The sequence below is a fragment of the Mustela nigripes genome, chromosome 1 (genome assembly GCF_022355385.1).
Source record: "Mustela nigripes isolate SB6536 chromosome 1, MUSNIG.SB6536, whole genome shotgun sequence".
Lineage (NCBI taxonomy): Eukaryota > Metazoa > Chordata > Mammalia > Carnivora > Mustelidae > Mustela > Mustela nigripes.
In genome coordinates this window covers 146,231,196-146,248,948 of record NC_081557.1, presented here as the reverse complement: position 1 = coordinate 146,248,948, position 17,753 = coordinate 146,231,196, and the positions used below count along the sequence as shown (strand labels likewise).

The following is a 17,753-nucleotide window of genomic DNA, read 5'->3' as shown; positions in this document are numbered from 1 at the left end:
TATACAATACAAAAACAACCCTTTATTAGGCAAGATTTAATTTATTTCTGGGCTTAATATCCGTAAAGTGGAGATAATAAAGCAAAGGAAAATTATGAGCTCAAATTAAAATATATCAGTAATGTATCTTTGTATCTTGCAAGAGAGAGACTATCACCTCAGGGAAATGTCATTGTATTTTCATTTTTTCTGACCGGAATTTCTTTGGATTTCATTCAGTCAAAAATTTGCATAGAATCCCTACTTTATTAAGCTCTCACATACTAAGGAGGGTATGAGAATAGTTCAGGGTATAATTTTTGTGGTCCATAAGTTTCCCACAATTTGTAGGGCAGACAAGTACACACATGTGAAATGAGCATGTATATCATACAATGGGCCTCCTGGCACAAGAGTACTATTGGAATTTACTTGGTATAGACATACCTCAGAGATGCTGTGGGTTTGCTTCCAGACCACTGCAATAAAGTGAATATCACGATAAAGCAAGTAAAATGCATTTTTTCGTTTCCCAAGGCATATGAAAGTTTCGTACACTATACTCTACGAAGTATACAACGGCATTCTGTCTAAAAGATAATGTACTTACCCTAATTAAAAAATACTTCATGACTAACAAATGCTAACCACCATCTGAGCTTTAAATGTGTCCTATCCTTTTCCCTGGTGAAGGGTCTCATCTCAATATTGATGGCTGCTGATGGATAAGGGTGGTGGTTGCTGAAGGTCAGGATGGCTGTGACAATTTCTTAAAATGAGACAGTGACGATTGAGTCTTCCTTTCACGGACAATTTCTCTGTAGCACGTGATGCTATTTGATAGCATTTTACTCCCAGAACTTCTTTCAAAACTGGAGTCAGTCCTCTCAAGTCCTGCTGCTGCTTTATCAAACAAGCTTACGGAATATTCTAAATCCTTTGCTGTTACTTCAACGATATTAACAGTATCTTCATCAGGGATAGATTCCAACCTCAAGAAATCACTTTCTTTGCTCATCTGTGAGAAGCAACTCCTCATCTGTTAAAATTGTACCATGAGACTATAACAATTCAATCACATCTTCAGGGTCCATTTCTGATTTTAATTTTCTTGCTACTTCTGCCACATCTGCAGTTACTTCCTCCACTGAAGTCTTGAACTCCTCAAAGTTATCCAGGAGGGATAGAATCAATATTTTTCAAGCTCCTGTTAATATTGACATTTTGATCTCTACCTGTGAGTCATAGGTGTTCTTAATGGTATCTAGAATGGTGAATCTTTTCTGAGGGTTTTCAATTGTCTTTGCCCATATTCCATCAGAGAGGTCACTATCTTTGGCAGCTATAGCCTTATGGAATGTATTTCTTAAATAATAAGACTTGAATGTTGAAATTACTCCTGGTCCATGGGCTGCAGAATAGAGCTTATGTTAGCAGGCATGAGAACAACATTAATTTCATTTTCTGTACCCATCAGAGCTCTTGGGTGACCAGGGGCATTGTAAACAGTAATATTTTGAGAAAGGTCTTTTTTTCTAAGCAGTAAGTCTCAACAGCTTAGAATATACAATAAACCATGTTGGAGACAGACATGTTGTTATCTGGACTTTCTTGTCTCATAGAGCACAGGCTGAATAGATTTTTTTTTTTTTTAAAGATTTTGTTTATTTATTTGACAGAGAGAGATCACAGTAGGAGAGAGGAAGGGAAGAGATCACAGAGAGAGGAAGGGAAGCAGGCCCCCTGCTGAGCAGAGAGCCCGATGCGGGACTCGATCCCAGGACCCTGAGATCATGACCTGAGCCGAAGGCAGCGGCTTAACCCACTGAGCCACCCAGGCGCCCCGGCAGAATAGATTTTAGCATAATTCTAAGAGCCCTAGGATTTTGAGAATGATCAATAAACAGACTTCAACTTAAAGTCACTGTTATTTTCCCCCTAACAAGGAGAGTCAGCCCGTAGTCTGAAGCTTTGAAGCCAGGCACTGACTTCACCTTTCTAGTGATTAAAGTCCTAGATGGTGTCATCTTCTAATAGAAAGTTTTTTCATCTACAGTGGCAATCTGTTGTTCAGTGTAGCCACCTTCATGAATGATCTCAGGTGGATCTTCTGGAGAACTTGCTGCAGCTTCTCCATTAGCACGTGCTATTTCACTTTGCACTCTTCTGTTATGGAGATGGCTTCTTTCTTTAAACCTCATGAACCATCCTTTCTCAGCTTCAAACTTTTCTTCTGCAGCTTCCTGGCCTCTCTCAATCTTCACAGAAATGAAGAGAGTTAGGGCCTGGCTCTAGATTAGGTCTTAGTTTAAGGGAATGTTGTGGGTGCTTTGATCTATCCAGATGACTCTAACTTTCTCTCTATCAGCAATAAGGCTGTTTTGTTTTCTTAACATTCATATGTTCATGGGCATAGTACCTTTAGTTTCTTTCAAGACCTTTTTCTTTGTACTCACAACTTGATTGACCAGTGCAAAAGGTCTAGCTTTCCACCTGTCTTGGCTTTTGACATGTCTTCCTCACTAAGCTTGATCATTTCTAGATTTTGCTTTAAAGTTAGCCCACCACTAGTTTTGGTGACAAGTAAATGTGATGACGTGTCTTACCCTCTTTAAAAAAATGCCTGAGTTGTGGGTTTAAGTGGAAAGAGTCTAACAGGATGCTATGCCTTACCTGTTGAGAAACAGAGAATACAGTTGAATTAGGGCCCTGTTAGGAACAAAGTTAGGAACTTTTAAAATTCAGCTTGAGAAAGAACAAGATCTTGACTGAGATGTCATCTCTGCACTAGGCGTTAAGGAGGCTCTGACCAAGGATATAGAAGGTGCTTGGGAATTAGGGGAGAGCATCTTTTGTGAGGAGGGAAATGTTCTTAAAGAGAAGCTATCTGTCCCTCTTACACCCTGGTTAGGAAGATCCTTGGTTGGCAGACAACTTAAGTTGACTTGTTAATTTTGTGAGTATAGAAAGAAGGTGCTATTGACATCTGTATGAGTTTCCTATTGCTGCTGTGACAAATTACCACCAACTCTGTGTCTTAAAACAATACAAACGCATCATCTTATAGTTCCAGAGGTCAGAAGTCCAAAACAGATCTTAGAGACTAAAATTAAGAGGTCAGAAGAACTATACTCCTCCTTGAGTATTTAGAGGAGAATTTATCTTCTTCTTTTCTTTTCCATTCCTTACCTCTCCAGAATGTAGAGGGTGCTTTCCTTCCTTGAGTTCTGCTCCTTCTTCCAACCTCAGAGTGTATAACTCTGGCCCCTGCTTTCATTGCCTCATCTCCTCTCACAGCTTTGACTTTCTTGCCTCCACCTTACAGGAGTCCTTGTGATTACACTGGATCTAGTCTGATGATTCAGGATAAGCTTCTCATCTCAAAATCTTTAACATCATCACATCTGCTAAGTCTCTTTTATCCTGAAGAGTAACATGATCATAAAAGATAAAGATCTGAACTTCCTTTGGTGGGGGGGCATTAGTCTTTTTACAAAACTTTTATACTATAAAGTTGGATGTCCCCTTAGCTAGCAGGTTTGTTGACTCATTCATGTGGTCCCAGAATTTTAGAAAAAATAGCATGGTCAGGCTGAAATTACCCTTTCAAATTCCTAGTTTTAAGTGATGCAGATTACAGAGCCTACCTGCTCTACAGCCCCAGAATTGGGTTAATAAGGAATGGATGAGACCAAGTTCACAAGGACCAACACAAGGTGAGGCAATGTGGTTCAAATGCTAGAGGAATGTGGCATGGGGCAGTTTGTTGGTAGAGACAGCCTGAAAATGTAGTGAATCTTGCAAGGGTCCACTGATTGTATGGGATTGCACACTAAGTTGGCACGGTTTTGGGGGGCTTCCATTTATCTACAGAAGTCTGGAGATGATGATCCTGGTCAGTGGTAATTATCACCAGAATGAGAACTGCTAACCCTCACTGACATAAGGTTACTCATGACCAATAAAGAAAAACAGTCAACTGACCATGAAAGAAAATGGTTTTTCCTCCTCACCTCCCCAACACCAGAGTAATACACATGAGAAAGAAAGGAGTTGGAAAGAGCAGATCATTCTTTTTTTTTTTTTTTTTAAGATTTTATTTATTTATTTGAGAGAGAGAGAGAGACAGAGAGACAGAGATCACAAGCAGGGGGAGGGGCAGAGGGAGAAGCAGACCCCTCGCTGAGGAGGGAGCCCAATGTGGGGCTCGGTCTCAGCAACCTGGGCTCATGACCTGAGCTGAAGGCAGACGTTTAACTGACTGAGCCCTCCAGGACCTTGAGCAGATCATTTGTATACTCTTTCCCACTCCACTCCGGATTCAATCCTCCATAGGTGAGGTGAAGGAGGAGGGGATTTGAAGTCAAATTAATTCAGATATGAGATTAAAGTTTTAGAACGATCAGTACTAAGTCTCAGTAACTAAACTGCAATAGTCAGTACTTAAAAAAGTGAAAAGTTATAGAAGCAGACTGAGATACCTATTTGAGTTTGGTACTTGGGCAGGAAGTTGAAAGGTAGAAAGAATAAAGTCTTAAACATATACCCCAATGTGGTGAGATTCCTCAATTAAACTGGTCACAGAAGAAATTATTCTTACTGCTGTGATCAACTACCAGGGGGCCATGTAGCTAGTTGGTGCTTCTGAGAGTGGAGAAGCAATAAACTGATGAGGGGAGTGGGACCTGGGGCACCAAAAGGGAGAGGTTACTGGCCCAGAGAAATGGGCAGGATTTGGTTGGGTGGAACATTTATCTGCTTTTACTCTCTTAAACTATGAGAGTAATCCTGAAATGAGAGAGGAAATATGAAATTTTTTGAACTAAGAAAATGAAATGGATTAGTTTTGAGGGCAGGCTAATCATCCCACAGCCTAGGAATCATAGGGAGGAACAATCTTCCGAAGGTTCTGTGACTGCTGACAGCTGGGCTGCTCACCCTTGTACTAACTGATGCATCCGGGCACCACGTGAGCCATTAGGCTGTTGATCCAGAGCAGGCGGAACTCACGCACTTATCACTCATGGAAAAACCTGTCACAGTACAGGGACAAGCAGGTAGTGTGCACAAGAACAGAGTCTTTTTACTTTCCTTCTAAAATGCAGATTCCAGCTGGAAATGCCCAAATTGAGAATAAGGAATAGCAATAGTTCATAAGGAAGAATAAGGAAATGAGTCCTAAAGAAGTTATGCTTTTATTATTTCACCAGTAGTGGTCTATTTTCTCTATCTGTCCTGCATAGTGGAACTCACCTGAACTCACATGCTTTTATCTCAGTGTAAATAACAGGGTGCAAAGACAGGTGGGAGTTCTTTCCGGAGCACTTCCTCAGGACGTGGAAGTTCGGATGGAGCACTTTCCTTCTTGGTGAGGCCGGGCAGGAATGCGCCGTCCACAAACAGGAGAAATTTTGAAGTCTTTCAATCAATGTCGGTGATCTGACCAACTGAAATAGTAGTTTGGTGAACTCATGGCGTGTAAATATTGGTGAGGAACAACCCTCAGGAGTGGCAAGGAGCCAGCAGGTGCATTAGAGCTGCAGGCTACCTAGAGGGACCCCTGCTGTCAGAAGGATGCTGGTCTCTGTGAACAGGGAAGAGGAAGATAACATTTCACTGGTCACACCTGTTACAGGATGGTTTTCAAATTTTAGACACTGCAGAATGGTAGGATGATCAGTTTTAGAATTTACGTTTCACATTGTTTTCCTTGGGAAAGTGATGGTAAGATTATAAAAAATAGAGAACACAAATCACTATTTTCATACTGACAAAATAATTCTAACTGTTAAAATTCTCTCTGATATGACATGGTTGCTCTAACTGCATTTAACAATGCACTTAGAATAAATTCTAGGCCTTAAATTTTCAGCCGTCTGCTGTTCATTTCTACCTCCTAGGCCACAGGCACATCAGACTTAACATATCTAGAATTAAACTGGCTTCTCTCTCAAGACTCTTTGCTTTTTATGTTCTCTAGTCCAGCTACAATTAGGTCTCTCCTCTGTCCCTCTCCTTCTCTTCTCTCTCCGTCCCTCTCTCTCTCTGTGATACACACGTGCATACACCATGTACACACCTACTCAAACTCACCTACACACACTAAGGTAAGTTGAAAGGTAAGATTTCAACAGCTGACCCCAGAATTCATTGTAGGGATGAAACTGTTTCTGTTTAGGTTAATGTAATGATAGGCTTCTTGTGTCTGGGGGAGATCAGTCTCCAAGGGAATGGTTCACAAGTCCCTGAAACAGACCAGAACTAAACCTCTCTGCATATGAAGTGGAAGGAATTTGGAAATGGTGTCCATCAGAAAAGATAGGAAAGAGAGAGAAGCCAAGGAATACAACACACGTTTTACCTTTGGAGAAAGTTAAAGAATGGAAAGTTTCTAGTGGCATGGGTGGTGACTATTAAGAACAGGGATGTTATAAGTAAAACCATGTTTCTCACATAAGTATATCAATTTATATCAAAGATTGTATTTTACTTATTTAAAAAAATCTTGTTTTATTGAAAGAATATTGAAATGACATTTACCTTCTTAACTCATTTTTTTAATTGTATAAAGTTATATAAGTACGGTGTTGTACATAGATTTCCAGGACTTATTTATCTTGTTTGATTGAAAGTTTATGGCCACTGATTAATAACTCCCCACTTCTCCCCCCCCCCCCCCCCCAGTTCCTGGCAGCTACAATTCTACTCTTTGATCTTATGACTTTGACTATTTTAGATATCTCATGTAAATGGAATCATGCAGTATTTGCCTTTCTAGGATTGGCTTATTTCACTTAACATACTCAAGGTTTATCCATGTTGTCATATGTCATAGAATTTCTTTCTTTTTAAAGGTGGAATGGTATTCTATTTATGATATTTGTGGTTCATATGAATTTTAGGATTTTTTTTCTCTTTCTGTAAAAAAATACCATTGGGATTTTGATAGGGATTGCACTGAATGTGTGGATTGTTTAAGTAGTATGGACATTTTAACAATATTACGTCTTCCAATCCATGAACATGGAATGTCTTTCCATTTATTTATGACTTGTTTAATTTCATTGATAAAAATTTTATAGTTTTCAGTATACAAACCTTTTATCTCTTTAAGCTTATTCTTGAATATTTTATTCACTTTTGGTGCTATTGTGGATAGGATTGTGTTCCTAATTGTTTTTTTCAGGTGGTTTGTTGTTAGTGTTTAGAAGCTCAACTGGATTTTTTTTTTTTTTTAAAGATTTTATTTATTTATTTGTAAGAGAGAGAGAGTGAGAGCGAGCACAAGCAGACAGAGTGGCAGGCAGAGGCAGAGGGAGAAGCGGGCTCCCTGCGGAGCAATGAGCCCGATGCGGGACTCGATCCCAGGACACTGGGATCATGACCTGAGCCGAAGGCAGCTGCTTAACCAACTGAGCCACCCAGGCGTCCCTCAACTGGATTTTTTTATATTGATTTTGTATCGTGCACCTTTACTGAATTCATTTATTCTAAATTTTTTTTTTAATGAAGCCCTGAAGGTTTTCTATATATAAGATCATTTTATTTTAAATATAGACAATTTTACTTCCTTTCCGATTTGGATGCCTGCCTTCCTTCGCCCCTTCCTCCCTCCCTCCTTCCCTCTGCCCTCCTCCCTGACTCCCTCCACCCCCCTTCCCTTCCCACTCACTCTCATTTTTTTCTTCCAGCATTACCTTTATTCCACATTTACTTGTTTATTTATTTATATCTTCTTTTTCCATGAAGGCAGTGATAAATCAGCCCTGTTCACTTAGCATCTCCACTGCTAAACAGCATCTGGCACAGAGTAGGTATCAAATACATCTTTGTGCTTTTTGTTAATTACTTGACATTCTTCAAACATACCATGAATTTTTAACCTTCTAAATTTTTATTTATGCTGTTTCTTAGGTATAAAATACTGTTTCTTCAATTGATTTTTCTCATATATGTCTAAAAATTATTTTTTGCCATGGTTCTCAAACTGTCCCATGGTACCATGGAGCACCACAAATTGTTCATAAGGAGCATGACAAGATATTGTAAATTTTGGAAGGAAATATAGGAGCATCTATAGATACCACACGAACCACTAGCTTAAGGTAGTTCACAGTTCCATGTTAGATTATGCTATATTCCTTTCCATGACACTCTATCTTTGTGGAGCTGTGATTTAGTGGTTTCTGTAATAAAAAGCAAGTACCACATGAAAATTAATGTGAAAAAAAAATGTAGATGTTAGCGTCCATTGTGATTCCAAGTGTGGAGAAGTTGAATAATACCCACCAGACTCATCAATCTCATAATGATAGATTAAATTGAAATAAAGATACTACTTTTACCTTTCAAATTATATGTATTAGATTTTAAATAGCTGTTAAGCTTTAGGACCCAGAAATTTAGTAAGTTGTTTGGATCCAACTCTTAGATATTTCTTTTGGCCTAGCTGGGGAGGGTTTCAGAAATTGCTGAGATACTAAGGGCATTGTGAACCTAGAAAGCTTGAAAACCTCTGCATTACCTGAAATTGGTGTTCCAATATCAAACTTTTAGGTCCAGTTCACAAAATTAGGTTCATTTGAATCTAATTCTTCAAGTTATCACACGTCTGTGGAGATGGTCATTTTTAAGTTGACTATAGTTTAGTGAAGGCAAGACCTGTAAGGCCTGTTATCCTCTCATCTCTTTCCCAGCACCTCTCACCCTCACCTCTGACTCTTGTCTCCCTTTCTTTCTTTGGTTTACCTGAGTTACCTTTTATATTGATTAGCATGGCTGAGTAAAACAATTGCTGATTCTGAGTCATTTCCCCATTTACTAGAAAAGGAAATGATCAAGATGCATTTTCCCATGTCGGGAAATTTTCCCCTGAGGGCCTATTAAATTAAGGATAGTGTACATTTATCTCCTCCCCCCTAGTTTGCTCTACCCTCTTATTTGCCATAGGTCTTCAAATAATTACCTGTTAGGGTCAATGAACAGAAATTTTAGTTCTTGCTTTACAGTAATTATTTCGTTAAACTTAGTCACTTAACTGCCGTCATTCATTTAGCACCTGTTCCCAACAAGGTAACAATCACTGCATATATCCTTTTCCCTATCTCAGAGTGACGCGTAATTAAGATAAAGAAAACACTTTCCAGGGCACTCCTTACCATATTTTTGATGCCTTTTTCCTCAAAGTGTTTTCATTTAGATCCTCTGGTTCTTCCATCCCTTCTAAGTCTATAGTAGAATCCTCTACTGCAGTTTCAGCCTGAACCCATTGGTCATCCTTATACCTAACTGCAAAACCATGCATCTCACTCCATTCTCTCTTTGTCCACTGTGGTTGCCATCACCTCTTCTAGACCTCTTAGAGGAAGGGAATAAAGAAATAGGATACATTGTATTACAACAACTTTTTGTTTTTGTTTGTTTGTTTGCTTTGAGAAGATGTCATTGTTTCCTGGTAGACGAGCTACAGAAGGAATTAAGAGGTTAACATGAGATCCTGTAGGAAAGAGTTCAGGAAAGATATGGATTGGAATGCTTCAGAGGAAGCTACCAGTTTTACCATCCTTCTATCTTGACATCGGATTCAAAGGGATTGTATTATGTGTGTCCAAATGGAAATAATCTTTGGTTTTGTATAATGACATCTTTGAGGTAGCTTTCAATATAGTATTATTCTCCAAAATTTCAGACTTTTGTTTCTTTGCTTGTTTTTGGTTACCTGCCATTTGTTTCCCTGACCCATCTAGTCAGTGACTAACAATGACTATATTATCTTACTCATATTGAGAAACTTTAAAAAAATGGTAAGATTAAGAAAGTGTTGCCCCTTCAGGAAAGTTGTATAATGGACTTCAAAAGAGTTTTTCCGAGTTAACTACTGCTCTTTGGGTCTTCTGAGTATTCATTTCCCCTGATGTCTAAGGCAAAAGATGAATGGGCATCATATATATTTTGTTATACAGTTGACCTTTGAATAACTCAGGTTTGAACTGGGTGGATCTACTTATACCCAGAGCTTTTTTTTTTTTTTTTTTTATAAATACAGTACAGTACTGTAAATGTCTTTTATCTTCCTTATGATTCTCTCTTTTTAAAAAGATTTTGTATTTATACACAAACACACACACACACACACATATAAAATTTAGAGGGCATGTGAGTTGGGGAGGGCAGGCATAGGGAGAGGGAGAGAGAATCTCAAACACGCTCAGCACTGAGTGGGGAGCCCAAAGCAGGGCTCAATCTCAGGACCTGAGCTGAAATCAAGAGTCAGACACTTAAGCAACTGAGTCACCCAACTGCCCCCTCTTCCTTATGATTTTCTTAACATTTCCTTTTCTTTAGCTTATTTTATTGTAAGAATACAGTATACAATAAATATGGCATACAAAATACGTGTTAATTGACTGTTTATCTTATCAGTAAGGCTTTCAGGCAGAAATAGACTATTAGTAAGTATGTTTCTGGGGAGTTAAAAGTTATAAACTTAAATGTAGATTTTCAACTGTGTGAAGGTCAGTGTCCCTAACCCCTTCATTGCTCAAGGGTCAACTACAATTTTGTTTTAACAAATAATCTGAAATTTACAATCTAGATAAATAGTCCCAAATGTTAATGTGGTTATATATTTGTGGCATATATTATACAACTATATTGGTTTTTCTTCCCTTTTTTTTTTTTTTTTTTTTTACCCATAGCATTCATCTTATTCTATGCCCATTATTCAAGAAAACCTTATTTCAGCAGGCCTAGTATATAGGCCTTTTGTTTGCCCATCAGCAGAAACATAAGCAACCAGTCTCTCTTGAAGAGACTCTAATATAGTATTAGAGTTTTTCTCCTCTCCTCTCTTCCAGCTTTTTTTTTATGTCTTTCCCTTTGCACTTATTTGCATTTGACTCTCCAGCAATGTTCAATAACATTATTCTTTTGGTCAGTACATGAGAGGAGAATTGATCAGTGTTAATGTCTGGTTACTCCCCTTCCCCCCTCCCTTTTTTTCCCATTCTGAAATAATTATTAGGTCAATGATCTCCAAACTTCTCACTTTCTTTCTTTCCTTTCTTTTGTCCCTTCTTTAGCTTTTCTTCTCCTTGTTACCTTTCCTCTCCTTCTCTCTCCTCTTTTCCCTTCCTCTTGTTCTCTCTCCCCCTCCTCTCTTTCTCTTTCTCTTTCCTTTTATTTCTCCCTCAATTATCACAGTGAAGGACATCATAATATTATTGCTTTCTATTCATGATACACTTAAAAAAAATTCTAAGTTCTGTGTGACTAATTGCTCAATTCCTCCTTAATTGATAGTCTTTTAATTTCTGGCATGGAATATTAGCAATATGTTTGGAACTGAGGAAATCAGAGAAATTTTAGAGATTTTAGGTAATCATCACCAGGGCACAAATTCATTCTTATGCTGATCCTGAGGTTTAGAGGTGATGAGCTCCTATATGATGTGCCACATACTTTTCATGTCAAACAGCTAAGAGAATAACACTAAAGTTGCAATCAAATTTCATAATAGATTTTTATGTAAGTTATTCTGTTTGGGTTGAGTTGTTGTTTAGTATTTTACCTAATTATGGGGACTTATTTTAGAACAAGATTTTTCTAGTTTTGTTTCATGAATATATATCAGGTACATTTCCTTAGTATTGAACATTTGCAGAAAATAAGTGTAATTTGCTCCTGTGCTGCCATGGTTGCAATATTCCTGTCATAAAAGAGACTATATTAGCACTTTTGCCAAATCTTAGCCATGTAGACGTCAAAAGGGTGTGGAAATTGATAGCAGCTGACAGGCATGGTTTGTGTAATGGGAGCTTTTAGTAGTTGATTTTTTTACGGCAATTCTTCACAGAATAGGGACAACATAAATCTGACTTATTTTTAATTTAAATGTGAGTTGTTAAGAAATGGAATGTAAAGGTGAATGTGATACTAAATTATTATTTTGTCTTTGAAATTCAGCTTCACTTTTTACTTATTTTTTTCTTTTTAGACTTTATTCTCCCAGTAATATCCCCAAATATCCATCGCTCTTGGCCACATATTTTAGAGCGGGCATCATATTTGGGAGCTAGTTAAGAGAGAAATATTCAAAAGCAAGATCCAACAAAAGACAGTGTGCCACATATTAGGACCTATAAGTCAAGGCTGTGGGGGTGTTGTGTTTGATATGGGTTAAGATGTGGTCAGAAAAATCTAAGAGGTCAGAAAAATCTGGAGAGGTAAGGTGAGGATGTGAAGGTTTATTTCTGTAAGTTTAGGCTAGTTTAATATTATGTTACCTTGGATTGGATGAAATCTGGTCAAAGGCTCCATAAAACACCCTCTGTTATGCTCTGCCTGCTTTCAACCGTTTGATTTTAGCTTTCCCCTTCCTAATCAAGAATCCATTTCCATAGAAACACAAATAGGAAGAGCATCATGAAAGCAATTTGTCTGCTTCTGCTTCCATTTAAATGGAAATGGAATTTACAGGAGTTGAAAAAAAAAGAGAGAAAGAGGTTTCATAAGTAATATTTTCAAGTGCATCCTTCAAATTTAACCCTCTCAACTTATAAGGTAGTTACCGGTGGCTCAAAATCTGAAGCATAACAAGACAATTTTATACCTGAAGCAAATTAAGGTCTGTACTTAAGCTAACATAGGCTTCGAACCTTGAAATGCATGCTGGTCTCAGCAACTCTTGGTGTTACCTTTTCTACCCCAGGGGCATTTCTTATCTCTTCTTTCTTTGAAAGACCCTGATGGTGAGAGAGTTGGGGGGGTGCATACCTTTGGGTGTTGAGTTTTAATTTTTGTCTGTGTCCAAATGTCCCATAGAACTTTTCTACTATATTTACCTATATGTTTATTAATAATAATTGTAGGCTTATAAATTATTATTACAAAATTATTTATTAATAATGAATGCTATATATTTTAAATACTAACTGAGCATAAACCATAGGTAAGACATATGGCAAAAATGTAAGAACTTCACATTTTATGAGGAAATTTTCACATTCCGGCTTGCACAGTGCTGAACAAACAAAATGTTTGCTGTTAATCAATACAGTAAAAAAAAAAAATGACTTGAAATATAAGTTAAGATTGGGTCTTGTTAAAAGTTATTTAGTTTGTTTTTCATTTTTAAAAAGAAGCCTTGCGGGGCACCTGGCTGGCTCACTTAGTTGAGTGGCCCACTCTTTATTTTGACTCAGTTCATGATCTCAGAGTCCTGTAACTGAGCCCTGCAAGGGCTCCATGCTCCATGGGAGTTGGCTTGAGGATTCTCTCCCCTCCCCCTCTCCTGCTCTCTCTCTCTCTCTCAGATAAATAAGTAAATCTTTTAAAAAGTTTTAAAAAGATACCTTGCTAGGCATGAAATTATTTCCAAGCTTTTATATGAAAAGTACCTGTTGCATATTTTTAAGCTACAGACTGACAAGAATTTAATTTATAGAAAAAATGAGTGAAATCAATATTGAACATGACTTATTGCAGTAGTCCTTTTTACTTTAGTTGGATGAATCGAATAGATTGCTGACTCTATTCATTTGAAGTCTTCACATTTCCAAGGAGCCAGAATCCTATTTTATAGATGACGTGGGAGGAGTAGTGTGGGGAGAGAGAGATGACAAATCCTGGGGGGTGGGGGGAAACAAGTAGAATTATGGCTTTTTAATGTAATGGAGCAAGCTATCTGAGTAATAGTCAGTCAAAAAAGACTTTCTTTTTTTCATCAAAAGGTAAAGTGAAAATAAAAGGATCTGTTCCCCTCTACCCAACAACACTCACTGAGGCAAAGAGGAGAAAGCATATGAAAAGAAAGCTGCCACCAGGCACTTGGCAGGTTACCCTGGAAGGACAAAGGAGTCGCCTCATCTTGAACTTCACACAGAAATCACCTGGGCAGTGGCTGGAACAGAGAACTGAGTTCAGTGAAATGTCTGTTGTCATAAAGTTTCCCCCTTATGAAATTGTAGCCTGAGACTGAGGGGTCTTTGAGATTTGGATTTATGTCCTAGCCAAAGGAAGGGACTGATCCTAAACACTGAAGAGTAGGTTGTTAAAAGATGAAGAATACAAGAAGCCCAAACAAGAAAAGGTCAGTGATATTTCTGTTAGTGAAGCCCACATTTAATAGTATCTTAGAAATTTTCACTATTATTTAATAGAGGACCATATTATATCTGTAGCCATGTTTCATTTATGGTTGTCTATATTTATATATGTTTACAGTAGTGTTTTTACTTCATGGTAACATGATACAATTTTGGACATCATTCATTAAATTCCATGTCAAGAAATGTTTTCAATATTTTTCCCCAGCATTCATTTATTCCACGCAGAAGGTGTATGAAGCGGGTGAGAGTGCTGCTATTGGTCATGGCTCTGTCCTAGAGTCTGAAAGACCCCTCCCCTAGAAGATAGATAGGATAACTAACCGCTTGTTTCCTTTTCTGTGAACCGCTGGCTTTTAGGCGCAAATTAGGTTATTAATTGCTCTTTTGCCCTTCTGTAACCACTTGGCTTATAGAAATAATAGAAGACGCCATGATGGCATTCCTACCTTCCCCCTTCTTGTTCCCCCTCCCTGCCTCTCCTCCCACGCGCGGGCCCTCAGAACCAATCAGCTTGTTCCCCCTTCCCGCCTCTCTCTTCGCGCGAGCGGGTCCCCAAAGCCAATCAGCAAACTCCACTAAGGCCTTTTTCAAAAGTTCTAATTGTCAACCAATCAGTTGCGCCCCACCCAAAACTTGTTTGTACCTGTTTATAAAAACCCGGCGCCACGACAGCCGGGTGTGCTCAGCTAGCAGGAGCTGCTGACCACCCGCAGGCGCCTGCGTAACAATAAAGAACCTCTTGCTGATTGCATCCAGTGGCAGTGTTGGATTCTTGGGTAAGGGGATCCGCGGGTCTTTCAAGTCTATACAGTGACTGACACATAACAAGCACCTCTTCATTGTGGAACGAATGAATAAGGCAGGTACTGTTAAGGAGGGGATCTCAAACTGGGTGGCCCTAACTGATATTTATAGACAACATGTTGGTTTCCACAGTGGACATACTTGATGAGGATGAATCTCCTTAATGCTGTCTGGACAAGTGTATTTAGGTTAGCTCTGTTGTACCTAGAGGATTCAGGGTAACAAAAACATGGGTTCTGGTGCCACACAGACTTGTCCATTAATTGTGTGACTTTGGGAAAATTATTTAATTTCTCTGGGTGACATGGGTTTAATTTGAAAATAGGGAACCGACTTCAGTGGCTTCCTGTTAAGGATTACCCGACATGCTACCCAAGCCAGCAGCTGATACTCAGCAGCGTAGTTGGAGCAAAGAATTGCTAAAGCATCCTCATCTTTAAGTTGTGTTGGTTTCCAATGTCACAGTTTTCACGGGAGCTGCTTTATTATCAAGCAAGTTCTTCCTCCTTCACTTTGGCTCCTCACACTCCCCTTCAGAAACTTTGATCAGGCTTGCTCCTTCCCCAAGTCCCCAATCCTTGTCTGTGTTTATTTCCATGTCCCGCTCAAGCCAATTCTCTAGCTGAAATGCACCGCTTCTCTTTTCCATCTGGTCACTCGCTATGTGTGATGGTCCATTATATAAGCCAACCTCACTGGCCATGAGGTGCCCAGATTAGACATTATTTCTGGGCAGGTCTATGAGGGTGTTTCTGGATGAGATTAGCATTTGAATCAGTGACTTCAGCATAACAGAGAGCTCTCCCTGTTGTGACTGGGCATCATTCAATCTTTTGAGGTCCTGAATAGAATAAAAGAAGAAGGAGGAATTTGCCCCCTTTCTCTGGCCTCATTGTTTGAGCTAGGACAGGTCATCTCATTTTGTCCATCTCTCGGGCTGAGATTTACACCATCTGCTCCACTAGTTCTGAGGGTTTTTGAATTCTGACTGACTTATACCACTGGCTTTCCTGGGTCTCTGGCTTGCAGACAGAAGACCATGGGACTTCTCAGGCTCCATAATTGTGTGAGCCAATCCCTCATAGCCTCTTTCTATTTATATATAATGAATAAATTTGTATTAAATATATAAATACATGTGTTTATAAATATATATAATATGTATCTGTAATATATAAACATGTCTGTCTGTCTATCTATTGTGAACTAGTTCTGCTTCTCTGGAGAGCCCTGATTAATACACCATCTTTAAGATTTACCTTGTCCATGAAGATTCTCTAACTACTTGTTTCACATTTCACCTTAATCTCTTCTGACTCAAGCTTCCTTTGCCCTGAAACTTAGCCCTCTGCTCTTTTTTTATTGTTCTCTAATTATTTACTGTGTGTGTAAGTACTTTGGCTCTGGGGCTGCAAACATTTGGGGTTCAAGGGATTTGAATAGCATTTAGTGCAGTGTCTGACACAGAGTAGGTGCTTAATAGATGAATATTTGAATTGATCAGCTTGAATATATTGGGTTTTTTTCTCCTTCAATATCCAGAACTGTTCAGGTCCTGTAGCAGGTGATCAGTACGCTGAAGAGCATACAAGAACCTCCCCTCGACTGGCTCAGTTACATCAGTTGACTAGAACAGGTCGTGTATTTGCAACCTCTCAGACGAATTCTCTATTTTCCTTCAAACTGGACTTGGATTGCAATGTGGTTTTCCTCTATTACTTCCACCAGATTTTGGAGTGCCTTATTTCGGTGGCTCACTGAATTGCTTTGCTTCCAAAAAAGAGCTGAGGCCCCCGGGAGTAGCCATTTTTCTTCCAAAGCATTTCTCTGCCTTTGGTCCTCATGAAAAGATTATCTTTTATTATTAGCACCATATGGTGTCTCTGTTGAGACTATTAAACATAGTTTGAGAAATGACAATAAAAACTATGACATGCTGGCCATTTAGGACAGAGTTTTTTTTTTTTTTTTTTTTTTTTTTTTTTTTTTTTTTACAGAAAAGGCATTGTGCGGATCTGACGACTGTAGGCAGCATTCTACTTTGGTGACAAGGGTTTGCCCTGAGGAGTGCCCCAATGCATGGAGACAGCCATCCAGACAAGCTGAAGTAATCATCTTTGAAAAAATAAGTTTCTTTTTCTGTAGATAGTTTTTATCTGGAGACTGCTTATAACCTTTTTATGGTTTGATTCCATCACGTTCCACTGTGTCGCACACTGCCTGTTTTTTCCTTCTGTCCTCCTTTGGACCTATTTTTCCTTTGTAACTTTGATTCATTGGTATCAAGGTATAATTCAAACAGAACATTATCCAACCAGAGGATGGTGTATGGGTTTCATATCCTATGTTAATTCTGGTCAATTCATAAGAACTGTCAGGTGTGCTGGGTTAAGAAATTATAGTGGTCTCTCCACCCAACAGAAAAGGATATTGTGATTAATCAGAAGTATGTGGCTTGGAAAAGGGAAGGGTGTGTTGATCCTCCGGAAAAGCATTTTTCTCTCACGACAAAGATTTTAGTCACTAACTTTTCTGACTGAAACCCTCAGAAGCCGTTATTTTTTCCTTGCATCTTAGAACATATAGGTAGAATGCATCAAATAAATAAAACTAGAAGTGACATCTTGTTATAAAAAAGTCATATATTTATGTGGCAAAAAAAATTCTAACAATACAGAAAGTATAAGATAATCATGAAATTGTCCCTCCCCTGTCCTTTTACATATTGATTTCTAGAACTTCTTTTTAAAGCAAATGTTAACCTCTCTTCCAGAAACTGCTTCCAGAAAAATGCTGAAATAGGATTGAATGAGAAAATTACTTTTTAAGTGTCTTACAAATTGCCAGGAGCTATGCAAATAA

At 38.6% G+C, this 17,753-nt stretch overlaps 1 pseudogene; it reads right to left on the bottom strand.

Moving 5' to 3' along the window:
• Positions 1 to 640: 640 nt before the first annotated feature.
• On the bottom strand, positions 641 to 9,283 carry LOC132025492 (tigger transposable element-derived protein 1-like; annotated as a pseudogene).
• Between the last annotated feature and the right edge of the window lie 8,470 nt (positions 9,284 to 17,753).